Source organism: Lissotriton vulgaris, chromosome 3_1 (genome assembly GCF_964263255.1).
Source record: "Lissotriton vulgaris chromosome 3_1, aLisVul1.2, whole genome shotgun sequence".
Lineage (NCBI taxonomy): Eukaryota > Metazoa > Chordata > Amphibia > Caudata > Salamandridae > Lissotriton > Lissotriton vulgaris.
The window spans coordinates 1,174,920,356-1,174,945,411 of NC_141689.1; positions in this window are offsets into that span (position 1 = coordinate 1,174,920,356).

The following is a 25,056-nucleotide window of genomic DNA, read 5'->3' on the forward strand; positions in this document are numbered from 1 at the left end:
TCTTGTCCCTTGTTCACATGTGCGGTATGAAAAAGGAGGTTTTGGAAAAATACTATTCCTGCACGGCTTACCTACGACAAAGGTAAATACATTGAATATTGGCAATCATCCATGATGACGAGAAAGCTTATGGCAGGCAAATGTGGTCTTTTATTACATGGCTTTTATGGTAGTTAGCTTTCCTTCTAATACCATTGTATGGATTAGGACGATATGCACAAAGGTGAATGCAAGAGTTTCACAAACAGTCTAGTTTCTCCTTCTTTTTCCCTGAAAGAGCCACACAACAGGATTCCCTCCATGAAACTAATGAAAGGGTCATCGATTACAAAGGTAACAAAAAAGACCAGCTAGACTCTGGAGGGGCTTTTTAACTCTTAATCAGAGAAAATATTTACATGACATTTCCATAGGCTGGCAAAACTCACATTTTCAGTCTAGCCAACAAAGGTTAGCCTGTACATCCTGGATATATTCGGGTGTTTCTTCTGAATCAAAATTTGGGTAATAGTTTAATTTTAAGTTTGCCTAAACTTAATTGATAAAACAGTTAAAATGTGAGTAAAATTAACCTTTTGGCCTGCATAGACTGCAAACATCACAGAAGATTTGGGAGAACTATTGAAAATGAGTTAATTGTGGTATTCACACTTGTGAAATGTTAAAAAGGAGCACTTTGGAAGATCAGTGTCTGACTGGAGACTTGCCTGTAACCTGGGACACTCTGGGACTATCGCGGTGTCTAAACGCTGAGGGAGGTAGCGCTGCGGGACTGCGAGGACCATCAGCCCGAGCGCGAGTGAACTGGTGCCAGCTGTGGCTCTTCCCGCCCCCTCCTCTATGGTGCATTCCAGTATTTGATCTTGTGCTGGTGCTGTTTTTGGTTACCTAGTGCCAACGCAGGCACCTGTGCAGCACGTTGCAAGGTTGCCTGCATTGCAAGGAGGATTGCTTTTGTGCAGACGGGGGCTCCATCCTGCACAAAAACAATCCCCTGAAGCTTATTCCTCTTTCTATATGTGCTGCAGAAAAGAAAGAGGAAGTAACAAGGAGAAATAAAGATATTTTGCCTCGTTAAACCTACCCAGAGAAGGCGCATCGTTTGGCGCATTCCCAGGTCCGCTACGTTTTCAAAATCTCAGAACACATGAAAATCCATGGGAGTTGAGTGGGAACACCCATACAACGCCAATTAAAGCCTTTCAAATAGCAGAGTAACACAATGCAGTGATTTGAGCTGCATTGTATTACTGTTGATGGCCTTGAATGGCTTCATAAATTGCAATTTGTACTTGCAATGCTTTTGCACTGCAATGCAACTCCTCTCGTAAATGTGTGCGTAAATGTGTGCCTGAGTATCTTAGATATATGTTGATCAACACTTCTCCCTCTTAGCAAGATAACCACCTGAAGCTTGGTAATTATACATTCTGTGTTGAAGACAGACTTAGAGGCATTTTTAGAAGAAAAGTGACGGACTGCTGCATTAGCCTACTTGGCTTAAAACCACAGTCCGCCACTTTTGAAACGCAGGGCTGCACCATATTTATAACAATACAGTGCAGCCCTGCGTTTCCCCCTGTGCTGGTGCTAATTGCAGCTGCCTAGTGCCAACGCAGGCAGGCTTGCACCATAGTGCAAGGGTTCCTGCATTGCGGGAATGGTTGTTTATGTGCAGTAAGGTGTCCCTTCCTACACATTAACAACCCTGCGATTTGGGCGATTTGTCCCTTCTACGTGTTCTGCTTTGTGCAGCACACATAAAAGTTGCAACTTGTCATTTATAAAATGATTGTTCGTGTGCATGAAGGGACACAGTCGTGCACGTAAACAATCATTCATGGGGTTTTGCTGTTTTTATGTGTACTGCACAATGCAGCATACATCGAAACAGCAACAACAAGGAGAAATAAAGTGTTTCCCCTCATTGCGCCATGTTAGGACTAGTTGTTTTTGGTCTTAATATTGGTGCTGCCCTATATTTAAGCCATCCTTCTAAATTGGGGGCACCGTTAAAATCAATGGGTCTTGCAGCAAAATACCCACCCCAGCACTCATTGCCCACCCCTTTCACGCATGAAAGGGTGCCTTGTAAATAAGGTGAAGCCCTTATCGCCAGAGGAATGTCAAAAAAGTGACGTTCCTGTGGCGATAGTGGCTTGTAAATATGCCCCTTAGTTCCTACTTCATACTTTGCGCCACTGACAATGTAACAACAAGTAACAAATTAGCAAATAATCAACGTGACTATTCTCTGCCATAATGAATTGCAGGAGACTTTGAAGTTTGTAATATGACAATGTTCACATTCAAAAGTATATATTTATTTCTCTTTGTTCTTTCCTACTTTTCCTGTTTGGAAGGTAGGTACCATATTTGGTGAACCATAATCGAATTTGATGGCCAGCGTAATTACTTACTGTTACTTTTCAGGATGGTTTGGTTGTAGCTTTCAGTTTACTTAGCTTTTGGTTTGAATGGTGGCAAATAATCTACATTTTCAAAACATTTGAATTCTTTACTATCTTTATATGAATATTTTAAGTCTTTCATCGTGTTAATTTTAAAATATTCCATAAAATGTGTTTTACTTGAGGAAAAATGCATACCTTCTTCTGCAGTCGGGTCATAATTATCATAAAGAGCGTAATAATTAATGCAGAGAAATATGATGTGAATGGAGCAATATGTGTGAAGATGAATTATGCCAGCCTTTGAAGCTGCATGTGAAGAAAAAAAATGAGCAGACATCTATCTACAAGTATAAGAGAAATTACATCGCCTCTGTATTAAATGTCCAACTCCTATGAAAATCCCACCACTGAGGCGCTATGAATCAGTGTGTAATTGTGCAGAATAAACTACCTTTTAAAAATTTGCAAGGAGAACCCCATTACATTTCTGCAGTGCCCCATATAATAGAAGAAGAGTGTGGGTTTGAGGAGGGGTTCGAAGATGTGGGACATGTTGTGCACTGCGGGAGAGATTTTGAAATTGCCTTTGCCTTGATTCATATAACATCTGGCCTGATGCACTCTATTCTAACTATTGTTTTGAGCATCAGTACATTTTATGATATATGGGTCAATTCATTTGTTGCATTTTTTAAGTATTTCCACATCTGATGAATTACACATCTCACTCCCCCAAGCAAAGAAGAGACATCATGGGCCTGACATCGAGACTTTACGCCACGGCAAAGTCACACAAAGTGACACAAAACGGGTCACAATCTTGTTAGGATAATTACTTTCCTCTGCAAACATTTTTTGCTCTGGAAATTTAAACCTTTTTTTAGTTTAAATAACTTGGCTTTACTGTGTTTACAGTGGGCCTTCCATGGGTAGCACTTGGGCGAATCAGCACAATCATGCATATGTTTCTACTTATAGCCTTTTATGCTAAACAACGTGTTTTGCGTAAAAAATAACATCTTTTTGAGGCAGGCACAAATTTGAAAAGAATCTTTGTACTTCTTCTAACATCTCATAAATTGAAAAACAGTTTGTCTAGGCTTAAGATGTTATACTGGAATGCATTGCTAGAGATCACGCACAACTTTGAACTATGTGTGAGTGGTGCTAGGTAGCACGTTGGTGTGCCCGGACAGGGGGCGAGAGCACCAGCAGGCCACATTTTCCTAAACTTGGCTCACGGTTGCTCTCTTCTCAAGTGCAATGCAGCACTTGCAACTAGGGGCCTCATTTATGGCATTTTGGTGTATGCCCAAATGGAAGGGCAGGAATGCTTAGTATTCATGCAATTCCTGTCCTTTCTCCCTGTGCTGGCGCTGTTTCAGCAGCCTAGCGCCAATGTAGGAACCCTTGCACCGTTGTGCAAGGGTGCCTCCATTGCATGCAGGATTGTTTTTGTGCCAAAAAGGAACACCTTCCTGCACAAAAACAATCCTAAGAGGTGTATTCCTCTTTCTATGTGTGCAGCAGAATGCAGCACACATAAGCAGAGGAAAAACAAGGAAAAATAAACATATTTCTCCTCATTGCTCTTCACTTCGGGAGACGTAGGGATTTGGCGCTTCCAAGGTTTACATGATTTTGTAAATCTGGGGCAGCATCAAAGTCCATGGGTGTTGCTTGGGAAATCTCACTGCATCACCCATGGAACGTCTCTTGGTCTCAGAGTGTGGCAACGCGGCAATTTGCGCTGTGTTGCCTTACTCATGATTTATTAGGACAGTCAAAACCATGCTGGGTGGCTTTGCGTGGCTTCATAAATCGGATTGGGAGCCCTTCGTCATGCATGTACCACTTTACATAGCGCACAAACTATGCAGAGCTCTCACAGATAAGCCCCTTCATTTGTTGTGCTTTCATTTAGTAAATCTGTCCCCACGTCTGTGAGCTCAAGGGTTACTGCAGCAACAGAATCACTCCTGCTCCTGTTAAAAGTATCATCGCACAGGCAAAAGCATCAGTTGTCGGCTGTCCGGCAATTCGCAACGGTGTTAGCAAGTTCCAATCAAATTTATTGGCATGTATGTGTGCCATTAAATGACTTTTCTACTCTTTTCCTCAAAAATATGGATTGTCAAAGATTTCGGGTCACATGTACGAAACTTTGAAACAGCGAGTTGCTATTTGTGTTTTCCTGCATATCGCAAATAGAAAATCGCCATTTCAAATGTATGAAAATAATTCATTTGTGATTCTCAGTAGGTCACAAATAGACCTACCTCTTGAGTATTAATGCTGTAGGTCTCGGTTTGCGACCCATTGGGAATCGCTAAAATAACAGGGATGGTGGCCTACTGGGGTCAGCAGACCACCATGTCTGTGAGTGGCTTTAAATAAAGCAATCTTGTTTTATCAAATGCAGCCCATTTTCAATAAAGGAAAATGGGATGTGTTTCAAAACAAAAACGAATATTTTATTTTTATTTTTTAAAAGAAGGCCCTTGGGGATCCCATCCCATTTGCAAATGTGTTACCACCTATTTGAAATTGTCAGTATATTGTGAATGTTTTGCGAATGCATTTTGGTGGCAAAACTAATACACATACCTCTGTGATTCAATCCTAGGAAGGGACCCCCTAAACATGCCCCTTCCTAATACCGAATAGCAAACCTAATTTGCGATTTGGTAATAGGTTACTGCATGGAAAATAGGGCTTTTACATCCCAAAAAGTGTTTTCTCTTTCGCAAACGGTTGCAACAGGCAAAAAGATTTTTACATGTGGCCCTTATTGAATAAGAATAAATTAGAAACCGGTACATCATTAATACATTGCATTAATTCAGACTATGTACATGTTTGAAACATTTAGTATTTCTTGAGTAAATTCCCATCTATTACAATCAACACTTTATCTGTCATTCTGTTTTGTCTTACTAATTCGAATGAGTCGAACTAAATTACTATATTGAAAAAATAAAGGTATTAAGCACCCTGATAATGGTCGCCAAAAGGCTTTCCATTCAAGCTGCTCACATCTTTACCACCAGCTCCTGAGAGGACCTCTAATGAGGTAGCACGTCCCCACAGCAATTTTATATATATAATAACTGCTAAAGAGACAAGAAGTGTGTAACTCTGTAGGTTGGATGTAGATTGGCCAAAACAGCCTATTTATTTTGATGATGTTGGGTCCCTCTCAAGACGGGATTCTCAGGTTCATACTGTGAATGTGTCGCTTGAGTTATTATTATCATTAGAAGGATGACTGGTCCATGTGTATTCATCTGCTGGCTCCCTTATAGTAGTTCTACGATGCCTAGTGACTGTTTAGTAGTATTTATTTGTGGGTTTACTGTGTTTCCAGAATGATGCTTCAGGCAGGTAACATTGCATCTAAACCCACCTGTTCTAAGTTATTGTCCCTAGAATGTAGTGTAGCATGTGGACCCAGGATTGCCCAATATTTTTCTGCATGTGAAGTCCCCATTCTAGGAACAATTTTGCTCCCATTTAGCACCTGCTTAGAGCAGGTGGTATAAGGAAGTAGTGGTTGAAAGTGTGGTTGGTGGTGGGGGAGTTTCATTTGACTCTTTAGGGGGAACCATTACATGTTTCCTCCATGCCATATGCAAGGGAATAGCTTCGGAGGGGTGGAGGTGTTTCCGGTGTTACACGCCCGAATAAATGTACTATTTAATAAATAGTTGGGTACAGGAACTCTCAGGTGGGTATGGTAAGGTGTCTGTCAGATGTCACCTCAGGAATTTTAAATACTCAGACAAAAACACACACCTACTTTTGTATCTGATTTGAAGGTCTTAAAACATGGTTATTTTACAAAATACTTTGTTTTAAGTACCCCATGCTCCTTTTCCTTTCCACTAACCCTAATGTCCCCATCATGCGCTGCTTTTCTTATAAAGATTAACATAATATGTCAACGTTAGTGCCTGAAAATCTGATGCTCACACCCCCCACCAGTCTTAATGACCAATCTTCTACCCTGTCCATAGGAGGGGTTTGGGTAGGGGCTTGAATGTTCTTGCTCATGCAGCTTTCTCAAGGATTGCACCAAAGATTTAGAACTCCTTACCTCCAGTAGTGTGAGGAATCACTTCCCTTACCACATTCAAAAAAGAAGTAAAAATACTACTAATGAACAAATTCATGGCCTAAGTTTTGATTGTATGATGACACTGAGTCATCTTTATGATCCGAATATCATTGCCTATCTCAGGTGGAATGGATAAGTCTATTTTATGTAAGACTAATATCACAGCCCTTATTACTCAATAACTGTATGTAGTGTAAAGTTTAGATGGTGGTGGGTCCCTCTGAGTTTTATCTATACACATTAAATCCATTGTGATTCTATCGTAGTTATAATATGTATGTTTGCTACCACAATCACCTAATGTTCATTAACTGTCTATTGTACTACGTCCGGCAGTTTCATAGTCCTTTATGTTTGTTATTCATATATTATAAATATCTTTTGTACGAATTGACACTTTTGAATGTATGTATACCACCTCATCCATTTATGTTATGTTCTTATACTGTAAAGCGCTCTGATACCTTCATGGCTCACGTTTGCTCTATATAAAACTTTATAAATAAATAAAATAAAAAATAAAATAAATATTATTGACTAGATTTTCCAGATGGTAAAGGCAGGCCTGGATTATTCTGAATCTCAAAAATGCGAATGTGGGAAACTTTGCCAGTTGTGATCAGGTAGAGTGGTATCCTATCTCCATCTCACTCATAATGGGTATCCCAAATGGTAATTGGAAAACAGCAGGTTTTCACTTGCAACAAGAGGGTCATTTGACAGCCTGTTTAGAATGTGTATGACTGCTAGTGTACACAAGGTAAGCATATATGTCCAGGTGGATGCATGTGTATGCCTGAAATCTGCATGGATTTGAATGTTCTCGTATCATGAAATTGGAAAAATGTGCCTGAGAGCTAAGATGACATTAGCTATGCAGGTACCTTGTGGAATTTTGTGCTCCCTTCAGTCTATTTGTGTCCTTAGGCCCCACACTTGTTTTTAGCTTTAGTGCTATGAGCTGAATAGATAGTACCACATTCATTGCTCCCTATAGTTGTGATAAGATTACTATTGCACAACCTACTGCTGATTTTTAGGTGGTGATTGGGTTTTATGTACATCTCTCTTGGCGCATGCTACACACAAGAAATGTAGGGTATGTTCTGCCCTCAGATTAATTAAGCAGGTTGATGTCAGTGCTCATCACAATGCAGCATGTATCGCATGGTCATTTTGAATACTCTGACAAAGAGTATCAGCATATTCATACAGACCAGTCATGTTGGAATAAGCAATAACAGTGGCTGGGTGACATGGAGTGGCCCTCCTTGTGCAAGATGATTACCTATCTACCTTTGAAAGAAAAAGCCCTTACAACATATCCCCTATAGTCCACTGCAAAACAAATACCAGAATGCCATTTGGTCTGAATAAGGAGGAGGAATTGTCGACACACATTAATCCTTCAATGAATTCTCAATATCTCCCATGTATTATTTACAGTAATATACTTATTTTTTAAATAATTCTTCCTTTCTGAAAACCCCTTTTTTGGAATAAGAGAATTCTTATTTATATCTGTATATTTTATACTTTTTGGGTGCATTTAGGATAAACCACAGCCAGTTGTGATCTCAAATTTGATAACTTGATTTATTTAGCACTGACTGTATATCATGTATATGATTAGGGTACTTGCTCGGAAACAGTTCTCTGATCAAATTGGAATGTCCAATACAGGATTTTGGCGAGTTACAATGTAGAGGGGCTATTCACTGAAAATGTTATTATAATTTGCAAAATAGGCAACGCATGTATTTTTAAATCAGTATTTGACATATTTATATTACAGGACATTCCACATTGCAAATGGATCATACTTATTTGTGGTTTAAAATATCTATATTTTTTCACTTAAGCAACACTATAGAATGTATTTTGTCTTAACCGATACCAGATTGATGATATGATATATATGTCATATTACGCACGCATAAAAGAGAATATTGTGCATACCTTATTTTCTATTTCTATGATTTTCAAATCGATACTTTTATACATCATATTGATGATTTATTTCAATTAAATTTCTTCAATAAAAAAGTTATGAAATTAATGAATTATAAAGTTTTGCTAATCATGACTTGTTCCTAATTGGGAATAGCTTACTCCAAGCAATGTCTTCTATTTCTATTATGACGTCACGTTATGGGTACATAGAAGATAGTATTGCTGCAAAGCTTGTTTTCTATTTCTATCTTTATGATTTTCAAAGTGATGCATTTATATTTGATATTGTTGATTCATTATAATCAATTATATTTCTTCACGAAAATAATTTATGAAATGAATGAATTATAAAGCTTTGCAAATGATGATTCCTTTCCAATCGGAAGAAGCCTGTCCCGAAAGATTTCTCCTATGTCTAGTATGACTTCATGTGTATTTAATGGCTCCTTTGGTTCTGTTAACTTGACAAAGGCTGTTTCAGCTGAAATACATTATTTTGCACTAATAAAAAGACTTGTGGATAGAATTGGTGTGCCGCTTCCTCAAGATTGGATTTCATGTGTGTGTGTATATATATCGCCAGTAGGTAGATATAGTTAGAACCTATTAGTTCCTGAGAAAATGACAGTTAAAAGCATTTATATATCTATGGGCGCGGTGGATCCGCGTATGGTTCCGCGTACCCTAAACGAAGCCTAAGCACGCCCTGCCGTGCACTAGCTGTATTTTAATTGGCTGTCAACACTCCAAACCAGGAAGTATTGGCAGCCATCTTGTGCCTCGGTAGAACCGAGGCACAAGAAACCCCCATCAGTGATGTCACCAGTGATGTCATTTGAGATGTCATCAATGATGATACTGACCCTGTCATGAATGATGTAATATGTGACATCATCAGCAGTGGATTGCGGTCGCGTGAGATATGGTGAGTACAACTAACTATATCAGAGGAATTTCAATGGTTTTGTACGAGTGAAATGTCCAGCTAACTATAACACCCCTAAAACCTATAGTTTTTTTCTGTGAATTTCTAAGGTTTTTTAAATGCTAATTCCTAACTATATTAGGCCTGAAACCTTTGGTTTTTTCAGTGAATATATATATATATATATATATATATCCTGTACTCCGTTTGTCTCCAAGCTCGCGCAGCTCGCACAGCCAGCAAGCAGACTCCGGACACGGACCTCTAGGTGCTTAACAGATCTTTATTTGGCAGAAAGAGTCACAGACGTTTCGGCTCAGCGGAGCCTTGATCACATATATATATATATATGCATTGCCCTCCCGCCCCTGCTCACTTCCAAAATCCGGACTGCCGACTGAAGAGGCCATGGGGACCCGAGGAAGCACCATCATCTGAGGGGTCCCGGAACGTTCCTGCAGAGTGCCCAACCCTCAGCTATTTTCGTGGATTCATCCGTGAACGACCCTAAGCACTACTCACCTGGGAGCCACTGCTGCTTTCTGGGACACTGAGTCTTTGAGTTGCACTGACCAGCTGAACTGAGGTAATTTAATAGTCAGTTACACACCTACTAAATCCTCCATCCTGACTCTTATACACTCATTCATTCTTCAATACACCTTGGCAAATATAGAAAACATAGTTACATTTTATAGAAACACATATTCACTGGATGATGTCATCAGTGATGTCAGTTGAGATGTCATCAGTGATGTTATCAGTGATGTCATTGACCATGCAATGAATGATGTAATATGTGACGTCATCAGCAGTGCATTGCGGGGGCGCAAGTTATAGTTAGCTCAACTAACTATAACAGGGGAATATCTATGGTGTTTATGAGTGAGATGTCCAACTAACTATAACGTCCCTGAAACCAATGGTTTTTTCAGTGAATTTCTAAGGTTTTTTTAAATGCTAATTTCTAACTATAACGTGCCTGAAACCTATGGTTTTTTAAGTGAATTTCAATGGTTTTTTAAATTCTAATTTCTAACTATAACGTGCCTGAAACCTATGTTTTTTTCAATGAATTTCAATCGTTTTTTAAATTCTAATTTCTAACTATAACGTGCCTGACACCTATGGTTTTTTTCAGTGAATTTGGAAGGTTTTTTAAATGCTAATTTCTATCTATAACGTGCCTGAAACCTATGTTTTTTCAGTGAATTTCAATGTTTTTTAATGCGAACTTTCAATTATAATGTTCATTTAACCTATAGCTTTTTCCGACACCTAAGAAGGACACAACACCCACTGCCACAACCCTCAGGACCTCCCCCACATACCACCCCTCTCCCTACTACCACCAAGGCAGTGCAGAACAGAACAGCGAACCCTCCAAAAATGGCATGGTCCCTCAGCCATATAATAGCTCAATGTTGGGAAATGTGGCAATTGTTTTTTCAGTAAATTTGAAAAATACTAATTTCTAACTTTAATGTTCCTGAGACCTATTTTTTTTGTGAATTTCAAAGGTTTTTTAAATACTAATTTCTAATTATAAAGTTTAAAAAAGCTATGTTTTTCTCAAGAATATTATATTTTGTAACTTTAATATCCTAAAAGTAGTTTTTGTAATTTTTTTAATTTGTTATTTAAACTATATAATGTCTTCTTGTTTTTTACATATTAAACAACTACATACAGTATGAAAAGGAGCCCAGCCCAAAGCCATATCTGAAGACCAACACATGTCATACACGTACTGATCAAGCAGATCCAAAACCCAAGAATGCAACAACACCCACGACCGCGCCCAGGACCCCGCCCTCTACCACTGAGGCAGCGCAGAACAAGACAGCGAACTTTCTGAAAACAACATGGTCCCTCAGGCAATCAATAGCTGAATATTGGGACAGGTGTAAACAAACTTTATGTGTAGGAACCAATTCACCCATGAATAACATTGCACACAATGCAAAGTGTAGCAGTGATGTGCTGGACTCATCTCAGTATGCACAACATACACCTCTCCATGTGCATGAATACTACTGGTGCTTGTAGTATTTTGGACAGTGGACCTAACCATGTTACCTCAAACATTAGGGAAGATCTCAGTCATGTAGCTGTGTCATCCCCCCTGCAAGCTTAAGCTTAATCGGAGTGGGGTGGTCCAATGTACCCCACTTCAGCATAGGAGTGTGAATAAATCGGCCGGATATCTGGGCGTGGTTCACTTGTTGGAAAACCAAAGCATCTCCAGGGCGGAGCCCCTAACCCTGCCACGAGGCCGCTGTTGTGACTGCCAGCCTCCTCAGCCAATTGCAGCCTTCCACCACACTGGCCCCCAGCGGCACAGCACCGCAGACTTATGTCTGTACAAACTGCTGCCTTCAATATACACTGCAGACAGCAGGGCTCAAAATTCACATCGAGACGCGATTGCAGATGATGCAGTCCAGTAGGTAACAGACATTGCTCAAGTCAACAACATGTGGCTGTGGGCCCTTCCTCACCGCTGCCTCCGGCCTACACTGCGGTGAGTAGGGCTCACAATTCACATCAAGTCGTGATTGCAGATGACGCAGTCGAGTAGGCAACAGACATTGCTCAAGTCAACAACAAGGGGATGTGTGCCCTTCCTCATTGCTGCCTCCTGGCTCCACTGCGGTGAGTAGGGCTCACAATACAGAGCGAGTTGCGATTGCAGATGAAGCAGTCCAGTAGGCAACAGACATTGTTATCACTAAGGCCTGTCCGGACGACGCATCATAGGCACAGTAGATCCCACACATGTCCTGAGTCCTGAATGGCAGTGACCCCAAGTCCGTGACACCGACCACAGCACCTGACTGCCTTCGATCAGTGAGGCATATTATCACTCAAAAATCGAATAGAGGCAGAATTTAATAGACAAAAGACATTGCTCCAAGTGCGGCCCACACGGACCATGCATCATTGCAGGGTACGTACACGCTGAGCGCCAAAGGTACTACTAACTCACTGCACCATAAGTCATTGCCACGTGGCCGCATTGAAGCTGAATTCAATAGACAAAACAATGCTCCGAGCTTTTGTGCTTTATTTTCCAGGGTCTGTCGTCTACACCCATGGTCCCCACAGGAGTGTTACGCCTTGTTGTTTTGTATTCTTTTTGTTAAATTTAGTTTATTTGTTTATGGTTTATATATATATATGTTTATGAAAAATAAAGTTTGAAAACAAATAAATAAATAACAATGTTTTTGGTTGTTTTCTTAAGTGCTGTGTGACTCTTTCTCGTTCTTATTACTGTTATTTGGTGGTGTCCACCATGTGATAAATTTGGAGGCAGATATTGCGGGAATACTGGTGATGTCTGCAGTTTGCACCAACTTCTGAATAATGTGTTAAATTTATCTCAACTTTAGTTGCATTAAAGTGCTGATAATGAAATGCAGAGTAGCCGTTCCTGTGCAAAAAGGCACGAGGTGCACCTTTGCGATTTATTCTAAATGCTAAAATCCTGTATTGAATTTCACTTTGGTAGTGGGTGCACTTACAGTGTATACACAAAATCAATGAAGAAATCTCATTGTATTTATATTGATTGGGAATAGTGAGTCAGGTAATAGATCTTGACGGGATACAACAACTGCGATGCGAAACAAATTCCAGCGATACGCCGCGTTAGCACAAGGGATTTTACACCTGCTTTATGCTTTTGTTGAGCAGGACGACTACCTGCAGCATGAAAGGGAACACAGCTAAGAGCCACATGGGAACATCCACAGGTGCCATAGAGTCAATGAGCATGATACAGGGATACCCATGAGGGCCACAACATTCACCGCAACAACCTCAGGACCGCCAACAACCCCCGAACCCGCATCTGAGCAAGTGGGTCCATGTGGTCATTGGGTTAGCATGATAGGCACGGGCCCTGCAACATCACTGTGTGCTGTGTTCAGCGGATGTTACCATGTCTCCTCAGCATTGGCAGTGACCCTAGACATGTAGCTATGCAGGCATCCTCCTGCATGCACAAGCGGCATGTGCTGGTCTGGCATACACAGGTCAGCGCAGGGGTGTGCCTATTCGGCAAGGGGAACAGGGTGTCTCGGACATGTCCGTGTGCAGGAAGTACGGTAAGTGTGTCTCTGTGTTCTGGTGTGGCCTGCCACAAGGACCGCAGCATTCGATGTTGTAACGTGGCATGCACCACCTCCAAAGGGCAGTGTCACGGTGTTGCACATCTGCTGCATGTCCTGGGTGCACTGCCTTTGGTGCTGTGGATTTCTTACCAGCTGAGCTTCCGCATTGCGGACGTCACCTGCGTTCAACCTGTATTCCAATTTTGCATGTACCTATCTGAGTGGTGCATGGACATGTGCCTATCCAACGAGTGAATAACTGACATTTATTACGATGGGTGTGTGCGCCCCCTGTTGGCCCATGACCAGAGTGTCATGGTGATTCATGGCGATTCCCGTTTATGTCATGCATGGATGTTTGGTATGCATGTTGGGAACTGGACCTGGGAGATTGCACATGTCGTAGTATGCAGAAAATTGACCCACTTCCCGATTCTGCTTAGGTGCACATTGTGTACAGTGGTTGGAGTCAGCACATCTGTCCCGGTCACCTGATGGATTATGTCGACGACATGTCAAATATTGTGGCCAACCATCACTCATTAGAGATAGTGGCTTATGCAGCTGCACTCGCGTTCATGGACGAGTGACAAGGTACCTACATCCACACCTCGATGTGCCACATTGCACATGTGCCACCGCATCATTCCACGTTGTACATCTGGTCACATGTCCCAAAACAACAGCGGACTTGCCTGCAATAGAGTCGAATTACGTCAGAGGCGCGGACAACCAACGCTGCTTGAAACTGAGTTCAAGTTCAAGTTCAAGTTCAGGAATTTGTATAGCGCACTACTCACCCAGAGGGTCTCAAGGCGCTTTTGGGAGGGGGATCGTTATTTATCGAATAGCCAGGTTTTAAGTTCCTTTCTGAAAGAGAAGTGGTTTTGTGTGAGGCGGAGGTGGGTGGGGAGAGAATTCCAGGTCTTGGCCGCCAGGTAGGAGAAAGATCTTCCTCCCATGGTGGATCTGTGGATGCGCAGAACTGTGGCGAGAGCTTGGTTGGAAGATCTTAGTTGGCGGGTGGGTGTGTAGAAGGATAGTCGTGTGTTGAGGCAGTCGGGTCCTAGTTTATAGAGGGCCTTGTGTGCGTGGGTGAGGAGACGGAACGTTATTCTCTTGTTGACGGGGAGCCAGTGGAGGTCTTTCAGGTGGCCGGTAATGTGAGCTTGGCGAGGGATGTCCAGTATGAGTCTGGCAGATGCATTTTGGATGCGTTGGAGTTTTTTCTGTAATTTGGCTGTGGTTCCGGCGTAGAGGGTGTTTCCATAGTCCAGTCGGCTAGTGACCAGTGCGTGGGTGACCGTCTTTCTTGTTTCGGTGGGGATGCAACGGAAGATTTTTTTAAGCATACGAAGTACGTTGAAGCAGGAAGATGAGACAGCGTTAACTTGTTTGGTCATTGAGAGGGAGGAGTCAAGGATGACGCCTAGGTTGCGTGCGTGGTCCGTGGGTATGGGAGCTGTGCCTAGGGCCGTAGGCCACCAAGAGTCATCCCAGGCAGAGGGGGAAGATCCAAGGATGAGAACTTCCGTCTTGTCTGAGTTGAGTTTTAGGCGGCTGTTTTTCATCCATTCGGCTACTTCTTTCATGCCTTCATGAAGATTGGTTTTGGCGATGTTAGGGTCCTTGGTGAGGGAAAGGATCAGCTGGGTGTCGTCAGCGTAGGAGATGATGTTAAGGTTGTGTTGTCGCGCGATGGATGCAAGGTGACTCATGTAGACATTGAAGAGGGTGGGACTGAGTGATGATCCTTGTGGTACTCCGCAGATGACTTCGGTGGCCTCTGATTTGATAGGGGGGAGGCGGACTCTCTGGGTTCTTCCGGCGAGGAACGAGGTGATCCAGTCCAAGGCTTTTCCTTGTATTCCGATGTTGCTAAGGCATTGTATGAGGGTGCTATGGCAGACTGTGTCGAAGGCAGCGGAGAGGTCGAGTAGGATGAGGGCAACTGTTTTTCCGTTGTCTAGCAGCGTTCGGATGTCGTCTGTCGCTGCAATGAGGGCGGTTTCAGTGCTGTGTTTGGCTCGGAAACCGGATTGTGAGGAGTCGAGGGAGTTGTTGGATTCTAGGAAGGCGGCGAGCTAGCTATTGACGGCTTTCTCAATGACTTTGGCAGGGAATGGGAGGAGGGAAATGGGGCGGTAGTTCTTAAGTTCAGAGGGGTCTGCTGTGAGTTTCTTCAGAAGGGCGCTGAGTTCGGCGTGTTTCCAGCTTTCTGGGAAGGTAGCGGAGTTGAAGGAGCAGTTGATGATATCACGGAGATGGGGTGCGATGATGGAGTCTGCTTTGTTAAAAATGTGGTGGGGACAGGGGTCGGTAGGTGAACCTGAATGGATGGAGTTCATTAGGCGGATGGTGTCTTCAGTGGTGATTGGGTTCCATGCGCTAAGGTTGTTAGCGAGCAGTTCCGGTTTGGAGGTGGGTGGAGTGGACTGTTGTATGGAGATTTTCTTAAAGCTGTTAGGCTTGTCGGCGATTTTGTTGTAGAAGAAAGAGGATAGCAAGTCGCAAAGGTTTTGGGAGGGGGTGATGTCGTTAGAGGCTGCGGTTGGGTTGGTAAATTCTTTGACGATGTTGAAAAGTTCTTTGCTGTTATGGGCGTTGTTGACGAGTCGATCCTTGAATGCTGATTTCTTGGTGGCTCGGATCAATTGGTGGTGTTTGCGGGTGGCTGCCTTGAAGGTGGTCAGGTTGTCAGTGGTTGGGTTTTTTCTCCATGTTTTTTCGAGAGTGCGACATAGTTTCTTGGATTTCTTAAGGTCATCGTTGAACCAGGGGGCCTTTTTGTTACCTTGTTTGATCTGGTGGTTTTTCAGGGGTGCTAATTCATCAGCGCTGTGAGTAATCCATTGTTTGAGTTTGGTGGCAGCTTCGTTTGGGTCCGATGAGAGGGCGGGAGTATTTTGGTTGAGCGATGTGAGGAGTTGGTCGGTGGTGATTTTGTTCCAGTTTCTTCGAGGAAGACGTTGTGGGGGGTTGTGGGTCGTGGTGGTTTTGAAGCTGAAGTGAACACATTCGTGGTCCGTCCAGTGGAGAGCTGAGGTGTGGTCGAAGGAGATGTGTTTGCAGGAGGTGAAGACAGAGTCGAGCGTGTGTCCTGCTATATGAGTGGGGGTGTCAACAAGTTGTTTGAGTCCAAAATTTGCCAGGTTGTCCAGAAGGGAGGAGGTGTTGCTGTCGTTTATCTTTTCCAGGTGGAAGTTGAAGTCTCCCAGAAGAATGTAGTTCTCGGAGGGGAGGGCATGTGGGCTGATGAAGTCAGTGATGTCTTCGCTGAATTGTGTGCGGGGTCCTGGTGGCCTGTAGATGAGGGCTCCTCTAAGTGTGGTCCTGGGGTCGGTGTGGATCTGGAAGTGGAGGTGTTCGGCTGTTGCAAGGTTGTCGTCGAAGCTGGTTGTGATTCTGATGGTGTTCTTATGGATGATGGCTATGCCTCCTCCTGTTTGGTTGGTGCGGTCCTTTCGGATGATTTTGTATGCATCCGGGATGGCAATGGCTATGTCGGGTGCCGATGATGCGTTCATCCAGGTTTCTGTAAGGAAGGCGATGTCCGGTGACGCAGTGTCTAGTAGGTCCCAGAGTTCAGTGGCGTGTCTGTGGACCGAGCGGGTGTTCAGCAGGATGCACTTCAGGTGGTTAGAGTCGGAGCTGTGTTTGGAGTTAGTGGATTTGGTGTGGGTCTTGATGCAGGCAAACTTGCAGGAGTGGCAGGCGAAGGGACCATGGGTATGTCCTGGGGCAGCTTCGTAGCATTGTGGTGTGCGTCCGGGGTTGAGGGCTAAGAGGGTGGTGGCGTCATATGTAATGCGGGAGGAGTGCGGTTTGCGGGGGCCAGGGGGTCTGGCGCTGGGCACGGTCCAGGCGCAGACGGGCGCAGACGGGCTTACCTTTGGCGCACCTTCGGCGCGCATGGGGCGCGATCGCTGCGCGTGAACGCTGCACGCGAAAGCATCTGTCATATGTGGATAGTGGGAGGGGAGGGGCGAGGGAGGGTCAGCTGGGAGGCGGGGCGGGCTGTGGAGGACGGGCTCTGAGGCACAACAACAACTAAAATGGCAGCGAAAACGAAACTAGAGATAGGCTGGGGCACAGAGAATCAATAATGGCTGAGACAATGTGTCTTGCAAGCGCGACAATGATCGAGTCAAAAAAACAGGCAATGCACATTAAATAAAGCAGCATAAATAGCGCTACAGCTATGAAAGCGCGAATCAAAGCACAGTGCTAAAATATCCTAAAAGCGCTACAAATGTTTCTAATAATCCACAATGGTAATCGCACTACAGCGCTATGCTATGTAGGAGGCAGCAGTATTGAGATCAGCAAATCAATAAGAGCGTAGCCAACGATACCAGGTGAGAGCTGGGGGCGAAGGGAGCGACCGCTTCTGAAAGCGTCAGGACGGTCCATGACTTGTGTTGGTGATGGACTACCCGGAGGTGAACATGGATGTTTCCCTACGTTCCTTATTCAGGCATGCTACTGAATTTGTCTACATATCGTGGCACTACCCTTGGCCATACTGACACACACTTTTTTTAATACATTTTCCAAATTTTCACTTGTCTCCAAATGTATTGTGTCTTGATTTGTGTGCCAATGTGTGTGTCACGCACGCTCTGGCTGCCTGCCATATGTGAGTTGCTACCCCATCCGGACTGTGGGTTTGTACCTATGCGTTCTCATGTGCCTCCTTCGTACTGACGCTTTTGGACGCTTAGCCACCACAGGCGAGTGCATTTGTGTCCTGTGTTCAATTGTGCAAATGTTTGTGTTTGGTGTACTCTGCTTCCTATGTGTGTGTGCTGTATTATGTATGAGATGTCCCTTCATGTGAGCTTTTCTTCACCTTTCTCCCTTTCAGGCAGTGTGGTTTTCACTTCCATGCTCGTTCAGTGTTTTGATGTTGTCGGGTTGTGTGACTTGTGCTTCTTGTTGGTGTGTTTCATTTTGACCATGGTTTGTCTATTGTTGTTCTGTACTTAATTATGCTTGTGTGCCATTGTGCCCATCTCCCCCGTCCCCCCACTCCCTGCTTCTTCCTCTTCCTGGTGCTGTTGTGTCTGTAATTTTGTTGCTCCACACATAAATACATGTAATGAACAAATTAGAATAGTTCCTTGATTCTTTTAGGTTTCAAAACTTCTCTATTGTTTTTTTTTTAATTTTCCATATAAACAGTTTTGTAAATATTCAAGGACACATAGAAGTCAGAAGTGCAACGTATTCTATCAACAGACTTTCTAGAACATTTTACACCATGTGCAGGTTGAAAGTTCATATTTTTTTTTAAACCTAACAATATTTTTTTGCAATATTTTCCCAAACACTTAACGGCACTTGCAGGTTAAAAGTTCACAATTGTTTTAAGTTCGAACAGTGCCTTCCAATTGCAAGTACCAGGTGTGGTTGAATTAAGCACATTTTATCCTATAGTACCAACTCCACATTTAAACTGCTTTTTCTTAACCAATCACAAAGATGCTTTTCCACAAAACGAATGTGCACCCTACTTTTAAAAAACAATGCTTTTCATCTCCCAATCAGGTATCGTTTGGTATGGCAAAAAAAAGTAGTTCCCCATCTTTAAACATATCTCTTGTTCTACGAATGGACTTCATTAGCTACAGACATATATCCATTCCTCCCAGCCATACCTTCAAAATGCTAGTGTGGATCGTAGGACATAGCTATGTTTTCTGGTGCAAGAGGTATGCAGAACAGAGACGTATTGACTTAGACCTAGATTTACAAAAAATGTGGACATTAAATGGTTCGGACAGTGAGGATTGAAGTGGCACCAATTGTTGACTTTGATTAAAACCTGTTTGCATCTCCAACACCCTGACCTCATGATTGTGCACTGTGGTAGAAACAACCTAGGAATATTGACTGGGGTAGTTTTGAAAAAGCTAATGAAGGACACTAATAAACACAAGGGCTCTTTTTAGAGCCACCTTATATTTCCAATATCGGTTCGCAGAGTGACAACTGCGATCCGGCTAGCACAGGGAGACCTGCGGGTCATTGAGCAGCCTTGCAGAGGGACACCTGTGGCCCGTGAGCTCAGCTCGCACAGGGAGGGCTACGGTCCGTCAGCTTGGCTCACACAGTGTGAGCTACTGGCCGTCGGCTCGCAAACGCACACCAGCGTGCTGGCTTGCAGAGGGAGAGGTGGCTCTAGATCGCAAAGGGACAGCCCCTCCTACACTATTTACCCCCAAACGTTCAGTATAGGAGCTAATCAAAAAAAGAGAAACTTTTTGGATAATTTCATAAAGATTAGTCAAACGGTGTCAAAGTTACAAGCACATACAAGACTCCATGAGGGGGGCTGCGCATCTCCCCTCCGAACATAAGTGAATCCCCAGGGCTACGCAGACCCCAGTGGATCCCCGTAACCTCTGAGAGCCCCTGCTAATATTTTTTGGGGAAAAAAACCCTGCAACGTAGCCCACCCAAGGGCCTCATTAAAATAATAGGCGAGAACCCACGACCCCAGCGCAAATTCATGGCAATTTTAAATTTTTTTAAAAAATATTTTTCGGGCCCTGGGGACCTTATGGGACCACCTGAGCAGACCCAGTGAGTCAGGGTTTTTCTACGCTGCCTCCTTCTCTTGTTTTATACCTTTGTTTCTCCGTTTTCAGAAGACTCGCTTCTACTGAGCCACAAGATGGCTGCCAACACTTCCTGGTTTGGAGTGCTAGCAGCCAATCACAGTGAAGCTCGCACACGCGACTTAGGCTCCACCCAGATATTGAAACTTTTATTTTTCTAATTTCTCAGCAACTACTGAACGGATTCACACCATTTTTGGAAATTTCACTTTCTGACACAAGCACTACCTTTCTGCCAAATTTGGGGTAATTCCGTTCAGTAGTTTTGGCTGTAGCCTTGCACAAAGTTTCCAATGGGAAAATGTTTTTTACACTTTTATTTTTTGAATTTCTCAAAAACTACTGAATGGATTTACACCATTTACCTTTCTGCCAAATTTGGGGTAATTCCGTTCAGCAGTTCAAGCTGTAGCTCGTCGCAAAATTTCCTATGGAAATGAACATGGAAAAAAATGACTTTTTGGACCCCCCCTTTCTTCTCAGCCCCGCTTGACGAATCACCCCCAAACATTCAGGATAGGAGCTGACCTGGATATACATTTTTGTGGGGAGAATTTCAGAAAGATTCATCAAACGACGCCAAAGTTATTAGCAAATCAAAAATGTTTTTCCTATGGAAACTAGGTTCTAACTATAACGACCTACTGGCAACCTAGCCCACCCAAGGGGCTCATTAAAATAATAGGCGCGAATCCGGGGCCCCAGTGCGAATTCATGCCAATTTTTTTATTTTTTTTGTTAAATAATTTATTGGGCCCTAGTGTCCATCTGGGACCACCGGAGCAGACCCAGTGGGTCAGGGGATTTCTACCCTGCCCCCTTCTCTTGTTTTATACCTTTGTTTCTCCATTTTTGGAACACTCGCGTCTACAGAGCCACAAGATGGGTGCCAACACTTCCTGGTTTGGAGTGCTAGCAGCCAATCACAGCGAAGCTCACACAAGCGACTTAGGTTCCGCCCAGATACTGAAACGTTTTTTTTTCTAATTTCTCAGCAACTACTGAACGGATTTACACCATTTTTAAAAAGGTCGCTTTCTGATACAAGCACAACCTTTCTGCCAAATGTGGGGTTATTCCATCCAGTAGTTCGAACTGTAGCTCGTCGCTAAATTTCCTATGGAAATTAACATGGAGAAAACGACTTTTGGGACCCCCCTTTTTTCTCAGCCCCCGCTTGACGAATCACCCCCAAACATTCAGGATATGAGCTGACCTGGATATACATTTTTTGGGGGAGAATTTCAGAAAGATTTGGCAAACAACGCCAAAGTTATTATCAAATCAGAAAATGTTTTTTCTATGGAAACTAGGTTCTAACTTTATATATATATATATAATATTATATATTATAGTATATACTAACTATATTTCGCGCACCCGCAATCCACTGCTGATGAATCTTGAAGAACGTCGCGCCCATCAGGGTTATGAACTACAGATACCATGAGACATTGGGAAACGCCACGCCCGTATGGGCAGGTATTTATAATTGAAAGCGATGTCTTCACTTCCGACTACGCCACTGATGAAAGGACTTGATGTCTTGAAACGCGTCTGGCTGAGCAAATCTCTGGAGCCTGTGGTTTCGTGAATGGGGGCTGTTGGCAAGTGTTCGAGAGCAGAATAAAATGAACTTTGTACTCTAAGCTTCCTGAGGCATCTCCTCATTTGTGCTTCCTGACCGTGTGAGAAATTTGGGGCTTTGCACGCCTAACGGGGAGAAGCCCATCGTAACTGCGGGTCTGTCCAGGCCTGTTCTTCAAGCCTGGAATTATCAGAAGGAGGCGGCGCAGGTAACAATTCAGGGCTGGAACCTGCGCGAAAGTTCGCTTTTGAATACTGCAAAGCAGAACAGCTGCAACGCTTAACTACAAGCACCGACTCACTGGGGTTTTCAAATGTTATGTTTAATCACGGCATGAAAAACATCGCGCCCATCAGGGTTATGAACTACAGATACCATGAGACATTGGGAAACGCCACGCCCGTATGGGCAGGTATTTATAATTGAAAGCGATGTCTTCACTTCCGACTACGCCACTGATGAAAGGACTTGATGTCTTGAAACGCGTCTGGCTGAGCAAATCTCTGGAGCCTGTGGTTTCGTGAATGGGGGCTGTTGGCAAGTGTTCGAGAGCAGAATAAAATGAACTTTGTGCTCTAAGCTTCCTGAGGCATCTCCTCATTTGTGCTTCCTGACCGTGTGAGAAATTTGGGGCTTTGCACGCCTAACGGGGAGAAGCCCATCGTAACTGCGGGTCTGTCCAGGCCTGTTCTTCAAGCCTGGAATTATCAGAAGGAGGCGGCGCAGGTAACAATTCAGGGCTGGAACCTGCGCGAAAGTTCGCTTTTGAATACTGCAAAGCAGAACAGCTGCAACGCTTAACTACAAGCACCGACTCACTGGGGTTTTCAAATTTTATGTTTAATCACGGCATGAAAAACATCGCGCCCATCAGGGTTATGAACTACAGATACCATGAGACATTGGGAAACGCCACGCCCGTATGGGCAGGTATTTATAATTGAAAGCGATGTCTTCACTTCCGACTACGCCACTGATGAAAGGACTTGATGTCTTGAAACGCGTCTGGCTGAGCAAATCTCTGGAACCTGTGGTTTCGTGAATGGGGGCTGTTGGCAAGTGTTCGAGAGCAGAATAAAATGAACTTTGTACTCTAAGCTTCCTGAGGCATCTCCTCATTTGTGCTTCCTGACCGTGTGAGAAATTTGGGGCTTTGCACGCCTAACGGGGAGAAGCCCATCATAACTGCGGGTCTGTCCAGGCCTGTTCTTCAAGCCTGGAATTATCAGAAGGAGGCGGCGCAGGTAACAATTCAGGGCTGGAACCTGCGCGAAAGTTCGCTTTTGAATACTGCAAAGCAGAACAGCTGCAACGCTTAACTACAAGCACCGACTCACTGAGGTTTTCAAATTTTATGTTTAATCACGGCATGAAAAACATCGCGCCCATCAGGGTTATGAACTACAGATACCATGAGACATTGGGAAATGCCACGCCCGTATGGGCAGGTATTTATAATTGAAAGCGATGTCTTCACTTCCGACTACGCCACTGATGAAAGGACTTGATGTCTTGAAACGCGTCTGGCTGAGCAAATCTCTGGAGCCTGTGGTTTCGTGAATGGGGCTGTTGGCAAGTGTTCGAGAGCAGAATAAAATGAACTTTGTACTCTAAGCTTCCTGAGGCATCTCCTCATTTGTGCTTCCTGACCGTGTGAGAAATTTGGGGCTTTGCACGCCTAACGGGGAGAAGCCCATCGTAACTGCGGGTCTGTCCAGGCCTGTTCTTCAAGCCTGGAATTATCAGAAGGAGGCGGCGCAGGTAACAATTCAGGGCTGGAACCTGCGCGAAAGTTCGCTTTTGAATACTGCAAAGCAGAACAGCTGCAACGCTTAACTACAAGCACCGACTCACTGGGGTTTTCAAATTTTATGTTTAATCACGGCATGAAAAACATCGCGCCCATCAGGGTTATGAACTACAGATACCATGAGACATTGGGAAACGCCACGCCCGTATGGGCAGGTATTTATAATTGAAAGCGATGTCTTCACTTCCGACTACGCCACTGATGAAAGGACTTGATGTCTTGAAACGCGTCTGGCTGAGCAAATCTCTGGAACCTGTGGTTTCGTGAATGGGGGCTGTTGGCAAGTGTTCGAGAGCAGAATAAAATGAACTTTGTACTCTAAGCTTCCTGAGGCATCTCCTCATTTGTGCTTCCTGACCGTGTGAGAAATTTGGGGCTTTGCACGCCTAACGGGGAGAAGCCCATCATAACTGCGGGTCTGTCCAGGCCTGTTCTTCAAGCCTGGAATTATCAGAAGGAGGCGGCGCAGGTAACAATTCAGGGCTGGAACCTGCGCGAAAGTTCGCTTTTGAATACTGCAAAGCAGAACAGCTGCAACGCTTAACTACAAGCACCGACTCACTGAGGTTTTCAAATTTTATGTTTAATCACGGCATGAAAAACATCGCGCCCATCAGGGTTATGAACTACAGATACCATGAGACATTGGGAAATGCCACGCCCGTATGGGCAGGTATTTATAATTGAAAGCGATGTCTTCACTTCCGACTACGCCACTGATGAAAGGACTTGATGTCTTGAAACGCGTCTGGCTGAGCAAATCTCTGGAGCCTGTGGTTTCGTGAATGGGGCTGTTGGCAAGTGTTCGAGAGCAGAATAAAATGAACTTTGTACTCTAAGCTTCCTGAGGCATCTCCTCATTTGTGCTTCCTGACCGTGTGAGAAATTTGGGGCTTTGCACGCCTAACGGGGAGAAGCCCATCGTAACTGCGGGTCTGTCCAGGCCTGTTCTTCAAGCCTGGAATTATCAGAAGGAGGCGGCGCAGGTAACAATTCAGGGCTGGAACCTGCGCGAAAGTTCGCTTTTGAATACTGCAAAGCAGAACAGCTGCAACGCTTAACTACAAGCACCGACTCACTGGGGTTTTCAAATTTTATGTTTAATCACGGCATGAAAAACATCGCGCCCATCAGGGTTATGAACTACAGATACCATGAGACATTGGGAAACGCCACGCCCGTATGGGCAGGTATTTATAATTGAAAGCGATGTCTTCACTTCCGACTACGCCACTGATGAAAGGACTTGATGTCTTGAAACGCGTCTGGCTAAGCAAATCTCTGGAGCCTGTGGTTTCGTGAATGGGGGCTGTTGGCAAGTGTTCGAGAGCAGAATAAAATGAACTTTGTACTCTAAGCTTCCTGAGGCATCTCCTCATTTGTGCTTCCTGACCGTGTGAGAAATTTGGGGCTTTGCACGCCTAACGGGGAGAAGCCCATCATAACTGCGGGTCTGTCCAGGCCTGTTCTTCAAGCCTGGAATTATCAGAAGGAGGCGGCGCAGGTAA